Source organism: Phaenicophaeus curvirostris, chromosome 5 (genome assembly GCF_032191515.1).
Source record: "Phaenicophaeus curvirostris isolate KB17595 chromosome 5, BPBGC_Pcur_1.0, whole genome shotgun sequence".
Lineage (NCBI taxonomy): Eukaryota > Metazoa > Chordata > Aves > Cuculiformes > Cuculidae > Phaenicophaeus > Phaenicophaeus curvirostris.
In genome coordinates, this window is record NC_091396.1 from 10798859 (window position 1) to 10811714 (window position 12856).

At 45.6% G+C, this 12856-nt stretch overlaps 1 pseudogene; it reads right to left on the bottom strand.

The window, feature by feature from the left end:
- Positions 1-7980: 7980 nt before the first annotated feature.
- LOC138720775 (histone-lysine N-methyltransferase SETD2 pseudogene) lies at positions 7981-11113 on the bottom strand (annotated as a pseudogene).
- Positions 11114-12856: the final 1743 nt, after the last annotated feature.

Below are 12856 nucleotides of genomic sequence, written 5' to 3' on the forward strand. Positions count from 1 at the left end.
TGAGAAAATGCACGAGGCTCTCATGGTCATTGTTCAGTTTTGACTATTAAGCTCAAAACAGATTTACTAAGTCATTCATTATCTTATGGAGATTTACCAGGAGAGTTTTTAACTACTTTAGGGCCAAAATATTTTTACTGATTTTTTTTTTCCCTACTTGCTTGTGAATATCTATTAGACTAGACCTTTTCTTCTTTCTGGGCAGGTAAGCGCTGTGGCCTCAGTAACACAGGACACAGAGTTTCCCATATAGGTGCTCAGATAACTTCTTTCGCAGGTTATTTTTATATATGTGGAAGGGACTTGAGCTCTCTGGCCTTAATGTGAATGATAGTGAAAAGTTCTGTTGTTTTTTATGTACAGGCTGGGTAGAGGAGCTGCTCTCTGTCTGCTGGGATCAATGACAAAACTCTTGACAGGTTTCGCTGGGAGCTGATTCTAGAGTGCTGATAGTTGGAAACATTAGTTAGACACGAAGCAAACACCCGTTTTGAAGCTGGCAATGTGAGTAACGTGGTTCCTCAACATAAGTGCTGTGAAGCAAGAGGCCCCAGATCAACCTTGGCATAGCGTTTTGGCAAGCGTGTCTGACACGCATGTGCCCACAGGTGTCCTGTATGCACTACACTTCTGTAAGGCGATTCTTGCAGGCACAAAGAGAGGGTTTGAATTTAATTATATATTATTTGAGCTGCAGAACAGTTAGTGACGTACATTCCTGTCTGTGACTATGAAACATGTGTTCTCATTCTAACACCCTACAAACACATTCACTCAGAAATCTGTAAGAATCAAAAGTTTTGTGTGCAAACATAGACATTGTCAATATATTGTGTATGGATCTCTTTTGCGTTTAGATTTATTGACATCCTTTTCTCCAGTGCAATAAATTGCAGGGAGCTTTCCAAAAGTGTCAGAAACCACTCTCAAGTGACAAATGATGAAGTCAGGATGTATTATTGCAGTAATCCATTTTGGCAGATTAGAATGAGGACAAAGGAATTCTCGGTGTTGAAATGAACAGAACTTTCAGTATTTCCAATATCGCTGTGAAATTGATTGTGAAGTCTGTCCTATAAAAGTACCTAACAAGCAGTCCATTTTACCTGTTCTGTTTGTAGGAGCAATAGTTGATTTCAGCTTCTATAGCACAGGCTTACGTTCAGATAAGGGTTTGAATATGTAGCTATGAACCAGTACGCAAAAAGTGTAATTTACTTTTCAAGTATAATAAAATCATTACCAAACTAAGATTGTGAGATTATTGCATTCTCCAGCCTCATTCTGTCCAGTGATCTTTCTAAGTCTTTGCAGAAAACATTTCCAAAGCCTTACTTCTAAACTTCTGAGGTATTATTACCTCAAGGTGTTTGCATCCTTGACCCATTTCTAAACATTTTTCTTTTGTATACTTGGTAGATCATCATAATGGTAGCCTAACTCAAACCAAGCCTTTGTGAGTAGTTTAAGTGAGTAAATAAAATTCATAGATGAATAAATAAGGATGCTTTACAAATTATTTCAGAAAAAAATAATGCAAAAGGTTTTAAAGAGAATATGAAGCTGGATATAGACTGTTTATATTCATGTGGGCCCCAACCCCATTCTGACATTAACAGTGGCAGCTGGATTAGGTCCAGAGGCCAGAGGTCTCTTTAGAAAGTAAGATGATTTCAATGATGTTGCTCTTTCCCTTGAGCAGATGTGTCTTGGATGGGTTCCATGGGCAGAAAATAGATGCATCTTAAGCTGGTGGAAAAATTTGAATGGTAATATGCAATGTGCAACAGGAACCTAGGCTAAAGTAATGTGGAAAAAAATGTGGAGTTGGGTCCGTGCAGCAGGGGGTTTGGGTGTTAATTCTTTGAAGTGTGGCTTTCCTGAGAGTACCAGGAAGATGGCATGATTTAAGAAAATGCTCAGTTCCCCTCAGGATGGCCGATCATAGGCCTGAAAAATAGCATTGTAGGAGACGCCTGAATGGTTTAGCACCTGTTACATTGGTATAAAAATAATAGATTTGCTGTATCCTTTTCCTCAGCTTAATGATCCGTAGCTAAGCATTAAGTATTAAATCATAATGAAAGCAATGGAGAGATGACAGCAAGTGCAGTGCGAGGGAAATAAGAAAAATTCAGGGGATGTCAAGAAAATCAGTTGGGTCTGGCAGCTTCTAGAGTTTTGTTTTAAAGGAAGCGACAGCAAAATTGATAAAAATAAGAATTGACACAGCACTGTAAAATACAGTGAATGATCCTGGCAGAGATGAGGACTGTACCTAGAGCCTGAATTCATGTAGTGGCAACCAAGTTTTTGGAAGGCCTAAATCTTTGCAAACCCATGCAGGTATTGCATACAACAAGGAAAAAAGACTGATTTTTTTTAATGTGCCTGCCCTTTTGCATGATGCTATGCCTGTCACTCAAGGAATTTTTCAGGTTAGCTTACAAATTGACAACTGCATTAAAAGTGAGATTGTGTCTACCTCATTTACTTGTCACTTAGGAAAGAATGATACTCCATCCATCATCTGCTCCCTGTGCTGCAGTGGGATGGTGCATTATAATTCTCTTGTTATGTAAAGAGCTTCCAGTCTTATCCTTTACTTTATAAAGAATTCTTGGGGAATCTCATGGGGCTTCTGCAGTGGGTGTAAGGTCTGCTGGCAGCTGATTGCTCTGGATGCCTTAAATGCATTTCTACTGAGTGCTTGTAGTGTGACTATTCAGTGGGAAAAATAACATCAGCAGGACACATTTACAATGTTTCCTGTTGACTGGCCATTAGTGACTTAAGAGTCATAGTTTTTTAATGATTTAATAAATTTACTGATTGAAAAGGCTGCTGTTGTAATAGAACATATTTTACATCTAGTGAGGGATTGAGATTTATGTATCACTAATTAGAACATATAATAATAAATAAAGTTAACTTGCATGGTTTTTTTTGCAGAAAACAGATCAGTCTGTTACTTCTACTAGGAATATTTATCATCAGTCAGATTTTTAGAAGCTTAAAGTCAATTAACTTCTTAAAGCTATGATGACTTAGGTCAGCCTAAGATTTGGTCTAGACACCTTTTTGAAGCTGTATTACCTACGGTTTCTTGTTGTTGTAATTTGTGGCAACCTTTGAATCTTATGTCCTTTGTTTTAGCAAGGGAGTCTAACTTTATTTGTTTTATCACGATAAAAACAACTGTTAAGTCTAGAAGTTTCAGCTATTTGATTTTAAGTAGAAGACATTGCATAAACTGATACTACATGAACTGAAAAAAAATCTTAACTACAGATTTTAAATCCCACATTGTTATGACAAGTTCTCTATTGTTTTCAGTCTTTTATTCCTCCATTTTATTTCTATCCTGCTTGTACCAGCATCAGTCCCTGGTTTTGGCAATGTTTCTTAACATAGATATGAGGTAGAAAAGACCACCTTTAAGCATGGAAAAGTTAAGTGAATTTTCTCTGTCCTAGAGTTTTAGCACTTTGGACAGCTAGAGGTCTGTTTTTCCCAAGGAAGTTGTCAGTGATCAATGTACGATTCATAGACAAAGCCTCAGACTTGTCAAGTCGGTTGCTGCTTATAGCTCTGTGCTTTGGGTATCCAGCCTCCTAACATGCTTCTTGGCTGCTGCTATGCATGTTGTAGCTCCACTGAACCACTCCTGCTCTGGACTACAAAAGGTGCTACATAAAAACAACACAGCAAACTAATCAATTAAAAAAAAGAGGGGGAAGGGGGGGTGGAACTGAACCCATCACTGTGGCTTGGGTTTTTTTTATTTTTAAAGAAAAAAAAGGACAAAAAGAGGGCAGGAAGGGAACCCTGATATATTTGGCAGAAACTCTAACATTAGTAGCATAGAAGCAGTGTCAGGAGTGAAAACCAGAGCTTATTGAAAAGTCCCAGGAGAATTACCTTCTGAATGAGTGAAGGTTTGATCCAGATAGGTCTTGGGTGGCTGCCACAGGCTTCAAGGAAAGCTGGAGGTGCTCAGAGGTGTATGGCACAATCTTACAATCTTCATAGCCTAGAAGTTCATGTCTCATCTTTCCCTCATTAGAATACATTCTTACTCATACTATGTCCCAAGCTAGTGATATGAAGCCTTTTGGTTAAAAGTTGAAAGGAAGCTGAAGTCCTTTGTTGAGGTGTTTGACAGGGAGGTTCTTAAAATACACCAGACTAAATCCTGAGAAGTGGAGCCTACCTGCAGCTTGCAATGATATGTGTGTTAGAAATGTCTAGGTACCTCTCACCACCTTTAATGAGAGTGGATTTTTATGAAAACCTTCAATCCAAGGATTGAAATGAAACCCAACTGCAAAATTTGTTAAGCTTCCCAGACTTTCTGTTATATATAGTTCTCTCTGTTCATAGGGTTAATTGTGGTTTCCAAATGGCAGGTTGGAGGCCTTCAGGTAAATGGAGCTCTAGAAAGGTCACAGCCAGGGCCAGGGTCCTGTCAGGCTGGTTACTGCAGTTGGAGATGTACATCCTCTAGGGGAGGGGCTGGCTGAAGGGGTGCTGGGGGAGGAAAGAGACTACACTTTTGCATTACAGAGAGAGAGAACAAGAATGCAGAAGTAGACCAGGCAAGTTTGTGTTCAGTTCTGGGTCCCTCACCACAAGAAGGATGTTGAGGCTCTGGAGTGAGTCCAGAGAAGAGCAACGAAGCTGGTGAGGGGGCTGGAGAACAGGCCTTATGAGGAGCAGCTGAGAGAGCTGGGGTTGTTTAGCCTGGAGAAGAGGAGGCTGAGGGGAGACCTCATTGCTCTCTACAACTGCCTGAAAGGAGGTTGTAGAGAGGAGGGTGCTGGCCTCTTCTCCCAAATGACAGGGGATAGGACAAGAGGGAATGACCTCAAGCTCCACCAGGGGAGGTTTAGGCTGAACATTAGGAAAAAATATTCACGGAAATGGTCATTGGGCACTGGCAGAGGCTGCCCAGGGAGGTGGTTGAGTCACCTTCCCTGGAGGTATTTAAGGGATGGATGGACGAGGTGCTGAGGGGCATGGTTTAGTGACTGATAGGAATGGTTGGACTTAATGATCTGGTGTGTCTTTTCCAACCTGGTGATTCTATGATTCTATGTTTGCAGCGACCATTGAGTGGGATTCTGCTTCCCACACCTGAAAATGGTCCCAGTTCAGCCAAATACTTGAGCATGTGCTTGAGAGCTAAGCATTAACTTCAGCAGCTTGCCGAAGGGTGGCTCAGGTCTCATGCTGGTCTGGAAGGCTGCTGTAAATCTCACAACTATTCTTATGCGATGTTTCCTTGGGTGAGCGTGGATGGCAATATTTGTGTGCTTCCTGTGTTTATGAAGTACAATCATCATTCCTCCTCCTTTGCAGTGCTGAAGTCTCTCTTATAAGATGTGACAAAAAAAACTTATTGTGCGGCTGGATCACTGGGGACATGTCTGTGGCTCTGTGTGTGTGACATCCACTGATGTGGTGGTGGTGACCTGGAGTGAGTTGGACCAGATTCATGCTTGCTCAAAGGTCACTGGTTTTGAGTTATGATGTTGCTGTGTGCATGGCACGAGGGACAAAGATGACACGGAGCAATAAAGTTATGTTAGCCAGCATATCTGTGACCCTTTAAGGAAGGACAGCCAAATCAAAAGATGAAGATGATTATTCAGGATTGAATAATGCTCTTGATTTGCTATGCCACTGTCTGAGGCTTGTAACGTGTGACTAGTGCAAAGCCTGCTAGGCAGTCTGCTGCAGGGCTGATATGCCTTAGTCACGATGTCTTACCCTGAATGGGCTGAGATATGGTATTACTGTGCTGGATTTTGGATATTGTCATAATTATTCCTCCCCCCATGTTGTTTTATTGTGTTTTTCAAAAGAAAAGGTACTAAATCCATCTCAACATCTCAACGACTAACTGACATCTCGGAAAGCTAGTTGCTGTGGTGGGTAGGAAGCTGGTGATGGTTGGGGTCTGTGCAGCTGGTAGGGTAGGAGACTGCAGCCTATTGAGCACAGCTATGCTGACTCAGGTTTTCAAACAGGTTGCTGGGAGAACAGATTCACCGTGCATGTTTATTCACCTTTCACTGCCTCTCCAGTTTTATTTGGTAAAATGCAAACAGGTTGAAAGCTTTGAAGTGTTTTTTTTTTTCTTTAAAAAAAAAAAAAAGTATCCATCCAATGCTCCCCCAACCCTCTTGTCCCAAAAAACCCTTCCAGGATTTGAAGTTTTGTAAAAAGTTGCCTGTTGCTTCAGACACTGAGGCATGCAGGAATAAGATCTTTGCATCAATAATAACCAAATGAGTGGAGTGTAGCTGGTATCTCTTCTGCCTGCTTTTCGGGCAGCCTGTTGTTTGACTGCATTGTTACAGCATTAAAACTAATCTGCAGATTAGGAGATTACTGGGCAGTGCTCTCTGTATTGAAATGACTGTATGCTCTGGGTCTGCTTTGGAGCCTGGTGGCTGGTAGGGTGTTTGCGGTTTTGTGGATACATTAATGGCAGGAACAGTCTTCAGCCTTGAAGTGTCTGTGGACAGTGTCTTATTGGTTATTTCAGCACCTGATTAGCAGGTGCAAACCCATACTTGGGTGTCTAAAACCTTGGCTAATGGTAGGCATAAACTGTGACTTCAAACTAGATACTACTCACTTAATGAAGCAGCCTGTATTCAGTGGGTGTTGTTCTTTGTAGAGAGGGTTACCTTGCATTACCTTAAGGTTCCAAGGTTAACCTTGTATTGCCTGATATGCGTTTGTTTGGTTTCAAAAAACTTAGAGGGCATTAGTTGTTTCATCACTGGTCTGAGTCTGCAGGTAGCTGTCCCAGCTTTATGGGCATCACGAGAGTGTCACCTACAAATGGTAACTGTCTGGCTTATTAATAATGACTTCACAGAATCACTAGGTTGGAAAAGACCCACTGGATCATTGACTAAGAAGCTGCCTTTTTGTTTGAGGTAGTGGTTATTCTAAACACAGTAAGTACGTTTGAATTGTCCTGAATGGTTCCTTGGGCTCAGAGGAAGAGGGTGTGCGACTGTGCCCAGACTGGATATAAAACCCTGGGTGCTCCAGGTACAGAGGAGGGGGAGCAAGGGCCACGGGCTGTCTTCCTGGGCAAGGCAGGGACTCCTCTGAGCTGGGGAGCATTGTTGCCCTTCTTTGGACATGGTCCAGCACATAATACGAAGCGTGGTGATGCACAGGTTGCATGTGTTAGAAAGAACTGCAAGTGTAGGAAAGCCAGCAAAGTCCAGCTTAGCAAAGCTCAGCTTTTCTTCCAAAACCCACAAACTGCCTCACATTGCAGGGAATAATATTTATTTTCTTTTAAACAAACAAACACATGAGCAAACAAACAAGCAAACAGAGAATTATTCACAAGTTTGGGATTTAAAATTGTGAATCTGGGAAGAATTGAGTATCTTCTGGTTTGGCTGCATCTGTCATTGATGAGCTGGTGGGGCTGTGGTGGTATCAGAGGTTACTCAAGGTCTGTGTCCTCTTTGAGTTTGCAGAATGCCCTGAATTTCTGCATGTATTTCTCAATGTATTCCTTTGCTTTGCATTTCACATTCTTGTTTCATTCCAGATGATGTGGGTTGTTGCTGTATTTCAGCTTCTTGTTCATGACACCGTAAGTCAGCTTGCGTGAGAGGTTTTTGAAGTCCCCAGTGGAGGTTATCAGCCCTACTTTGCAGTCAGGTTTGTGTTAGGGTTCAGGCAAGGCACGATGAAATGTGATATTTCTTTCCTGAACTGCCTCCATGCTGCTGTTGGCTAAGCGGCTCCGCGAATCCACTTCTGCCATCTTGAGCTTCTTGGAAGACATCATGGGATTTTTTGTTGTATGTTGAAATCCCAAGGTCCCTTTCAGCTTTGGGTTGAATGCTGGAGTCACCAGCTGTGCTGTCACAGGTAAGAGTGTCCCACCGGAATTGCCACGTTCTTACCTTTTGGTAGTAGGTAATAGGTCAGTGCTTCTTAATGCCAGGCTGGTTGGCACTGGGCTGGCACGTAATGTGGTTGTGGGGCTACAGTCTGCTGGCTGCAGTCCTAGACCCCAGAGCTCTGTCTCTGCACCCAAGTCTGCGGGTGCTCGTCCGCCACCGGCAAGCCCATGGAACCCATGCTGGGTGTGGGCAGCAGCATCTTGCCAGCATTGGGGTTGCTGGGGTCTCTGTGGGCTTGTGTGGGGTAGCCCCAGGTGTAGCCGTTGCAGCTGTTGTGAGGTGCGCCGGAGCCCATGGAGTTGTAGAGCAGGGTGTGCGCCATCGCCCAGTTTTGCTGTTGCTGTTTCTGGGCCTCTTGCTGGATGACCTGCTGCTCAAAGAGCTTCCTGCGCTCTGCTAGGGACAGCCCATGGTGGCGCTCAGATCGGCCTCTCTTGTTCCAAGATGTTGGAGTGTCATATGTATCTACTGGCCTCTTCCTTTCTCACTCGTATGCTGAGGGCAGTGGTGATGACTCTCTCTGTCTCTTTCCCCAGCTCTGCCTCTCGGGTTCCTGCTGTCCGCTGAGGATGTGCTGTTTGGGAGCAGGCCTCTCATCCCTGTGGCTGATGGTCTCTCTGCCACAACTGGTGCTGTTGTCCTTTTCTGCTGGCCTCTTCTTTGGGATCCGATACACGTGCTTGAGCTGCTTCCAGGTGTTGAGCAGCCTGGTGGCTATGTTGGTCACATCCTGTATTTTGTCTGTTTGGTTTTGGCTTTCCTTGGCCTGCACCCAGCGCTCGATGATGGGAATCACTTTGCTCTCTTCCAGCATGTTCTTGGTGGTTATGGGCAGGAGCTCCAGTGTCTTTAGAATCTCCAGCTGCAGCTGCGGGTTGTTAGCCGTGCTTCCGTTCCCATAATCCATCTCCATCTCCTTCATCCAAATCCAGAGGAGAGATAGGCCATCATGCTTCAGGAAGGATTTCAGGCCAGATTGTGAGCGCATGTTCTGTATGATTCTGAGGCAGGTGAGCTTCTGCTCCAGAGTTCTACTTTGAAGCATCAGCCAGGTTAACGTGAGACCTTGGTTCTCATTGCTGTCAGTGTCTCCATTCTCCAGCAGCACTTGCAGCTCCCTGTCCACCGAATGCCTCTTACGGGAGCGTGCCTTTTCCATTATTCTTTTGGCAGGTCTGATGATGACCCTCTTCTCTCCTCCCAGGTAACCCCAGCAGTCAGCTGAGCGGCAGAAGCATTTCTGAGCCTCTTTGCCGTAGTGCTGGAAGTGGTAATCAAATGTCAGCTCTGAGCCTGATGGGACTAGTTTGGTGGTGAAAAGTCCAACTCGGAGCTGCCCATTCACCATCCACTTTTGTGCCTTACAGTTTGGTTCGCAGCTGTGGTTCATGAACCGAGAGCAGTTTCCTTTCTGGGTAGCATCAATGATCTCCTTTTCCTTCATGGCCATGATATAAGAATGAATATTCTTGTTGCAGGCATATTCCTTCCTGCGAGCCTTGAACTCCTTGTGATCCAGCACTTCTCCACAGTACTCCAAGATGAAGGTGTCTGGTGGCAGATCTTTGGCAGCCCTCAGCCCCCAGCCTTTGTCTTCAGTGAGGATCACTTCAACATCTGCATAGTGTTTCTTCTGGAAGCGCCTGTTGGAGCAGTAGTTGCCATTTGGGCACTGGGAAGAACACTCTATCAGGAGCAGGCGATTGAGACAACGTTCTCCACAAGCAACCGCTCCCTGAGCTCGCTGCTCTTTGGAGAGAGGAGGGCATTGGCACACTATGTGCTTCATATCCTGGTGAGATGTTTTATTCTTCCTTTCTGTCAAATACACGTTCTCGTCAATCAGGTTGAAGTAAGGGGGCATCTTTCCTAGCTTGGCTAACTCCTTCCAGCGCTGGGGGTCTTTGAAGTCATCCATGACACACAATGGACTGACCACGGAGGAGTTCTGCCATGTTGCCTCCATTTACCTCCCTTCCAGTTTCGCCGCCTTCTTCTCCCTCGAGTCCACGTTACCCTCAGAGTTACTCTCCAACTCTGGGTGTCTTCTTTTTGGACGACCTCGCTCTTGTGCATTGTTTTTTCCCAAAACGTTCACCACCTCCTTCTCCCTGCCGGGCAGTAGTTCCTTATGTGAATTGCTGCTAATCTTGGGTGCCTGCACTGAGCCTTTTGCTTTCTGGCTGGGCACCTGGCATTTTCTGGAAGGGCTGGGAAAATGAAGCTGGCCGTCATCATCCCAACGGTCATCCTCTTCATAGTCCTTGTAACCACCTGTGAGAGAATCCAGTATTTGCCCTTGAATTCATTTGTAATTAGCTGCAGAACGTCTGCCAGCAGACCTCGCATCCCCCTAACCGTTGTCTTGCTGTACACTCCCAAGCCTGGCTGGTAACCATAGCCCAAGTAGACCCTGATGCTGCTGTCTGGGTGCTGGTAGTTGCTACTTGATTTCCTCAGCTGAGAAAACTTGGTCCCTTCCCAAACCACCCGTGTGCCCCATCGTGTGAAAACCGTCCAGGCTGGAGAAATCTCCGAGGCTGGACTGGTTAAAGTCACCCTTCCCTTGCCTACCTTTTGGCTTGAAAAGCCCTGTCTGATGCTGAGCTACCTCAGCGCTTTTGCAACTCCCTGGCAGATCAGATGGCCGGTTGGTGCTCTGAGGCTGGCCTAGATCAGGCTGCAGCTTCTCTGTCTCCTTCTTGTTGAGATCAGTAGAAGCTGCCGCGCTATCCTCCATGCCTCTAGGAGAACACCTGCTCTCTCTCTGTGGGCCACCTTTGCCTGCTATATTCTCCAATCTCTCTTTGTAGTAGGATCCACTAGACAAGTGGTCAGAGAAACACCCCTTCCTTCTGGCTGCTCCAGGAGGAGTGAGTGCTGCTCTGTCCCGTCGCTGTGGTCAAGTCTGTGGTGATGCAACAATGGAATGGAACCATTTCCATGGGACACCGTCATCACACCCCTATGTCCTCTATGTCACTGTCCTCACTGCCAGCCTTGCTGTCCCTCTGCCCTGTGTCAGAGGAATTGTTGTGGCCAATGAGACTTTTTGGGGATAGGAGAGTAACGGACAGGCGGAAGATGCAGGACAAGCAAGGCCTGCTTAGAATCATAGAATCACTATGTTGGAAAGGACCCACTGGATCATCAAGCCCAGCCATTCCTATCAGCCACTAAACCGTGGTCTTTTAAACACCTCCAGGGAAGGTGACTCAACCACCTCCCTGGACAGCCTGTCCCAGTGCCCAATGACCATTTCCATGAATTTTTTTAAGTCTGACCTCCCCTGGCAGAGATTGAGGCCATTCCCTCTTGTCCTGTCCCCTGTCACTTGGGAGAAGAGGCCAGCACCCTCCTCTCCACAACCTCCTTTCAGGTAGTTGTAGAAAGCAATGAGGTCTCCCCTCAGCCTCCTCTTCTCCAGGCTAAACAACGCCAGCTCTCTCAGCCGCTCCTCATAAGGCCTGTTCTCCACCCCCCTCACCAGCTTCGTTGCTCTTCTCTGAACTCGCTCCAGAGCCTCAACATCCTTCTTGTGGTGAGGGGCCCAGAACTGAACACAGTATTCAAGGAGCGGTCTCACCAGTGCCGAGTACAGAGGGAGGATAACCTCCCTGGACCTGCTGGTCACGCCGTTTCTGATACAAGCCAAGATGCCATTGGCCTTCTTGGCCACCTGGGCACACTGCTGGCTGCTGTTCAGTCTCTGTCAACCAACACCCCCAAGTCTTTCTCCTCCCGGCAGCTTTACAGCCAGACTTCTCCTAGTCTGTAGCACTGCACAGGGTTGTTGTGCCCCAAGTGCAGGACCTGACATTTGGCCTTGTTAAAGCTCATGCCATTGGACTCAGCCCAGGGGTCCAGCCTGTTCAGATCTCATACTTCTTGATGATAATCCATTAATAAGGCAAACAAGTGTTATAATCCTGTACTGGTGCACTGAGATTTTGATTTAACTTTGGGTAGGATGGTGGTGCCATGTACAAACTCTTCAGTCGGGACGGGAAGGGTAGGAGAGGAGGCAGGGTAGCCCTCTATGTCAGAGAGGACTTGGATACCGTTGAGCTGGATTGTGGTGATGAGGAGATCGAGTGCCTGTGTGTTAAAATCAGAGTAGCCCAATGGAAGGCAGATTTTGTGATGGGAGTCTGTTACAGACCACCCAGCCAAGAAGAAGCAACTGATGAGCTCTTCTAGAAACAGCTGGGGATAGTCTCTAGATCAATGCTTCTTGTTCTCGTGGAAGACTTCAATCTTCCAGTTGTCTGCTGGAAGTACAATACAGCAGAAAGGAAGCAGTCCAGGAGGTTCCTGAAGTGTGTGGAAGACAACTTCCATGCACAACTGGTGAGTGATCCGACAAGGGAAGGTGCCCTCCTGGACCTGCTGTTTGTGAATAGAGAAGGCCTTGTGAGTGTTGTGGTGGTAGGAGGACGTGTGGGAAAAGGGATCAGGAGATGTTAGGGTTTTCATTTCTAGGTGAGGTTAAGAGGGTGGTTAGCAGGACAGTCGCATTAAACTTCCAGAGGCCAGACTTTGGACTGTTCAGAAGGCTGGTTGGCAAAGTCCCATGGGAGACAGTCCTTAAGGGCAAGGGAGCCCATGAGGACTGGGAGCTCTTCAAAAAAGCAATCCTAGCAGCTCAGGAGAAAGCCATCCCCATGTTCCCGAAAAAGAGCCAGCGGTGGAAAAAAATTGGCTTGGTTGAGTAGGGAGATCTTGAGAGATATCAAAAAGCCCTTCCTGTCCCGACCAAAGAGTTTGTACATGGTACCACCATCCTAATCGAAGTTAAATTAAAAACTCAGCGCACTAGTGCGGCATTATAACACTTGTTTGCCTTATTCATGGGTTATCATCAAGAAGTATGAGATCTGAACAGGCTGGACCCCTGGGCTGAGACC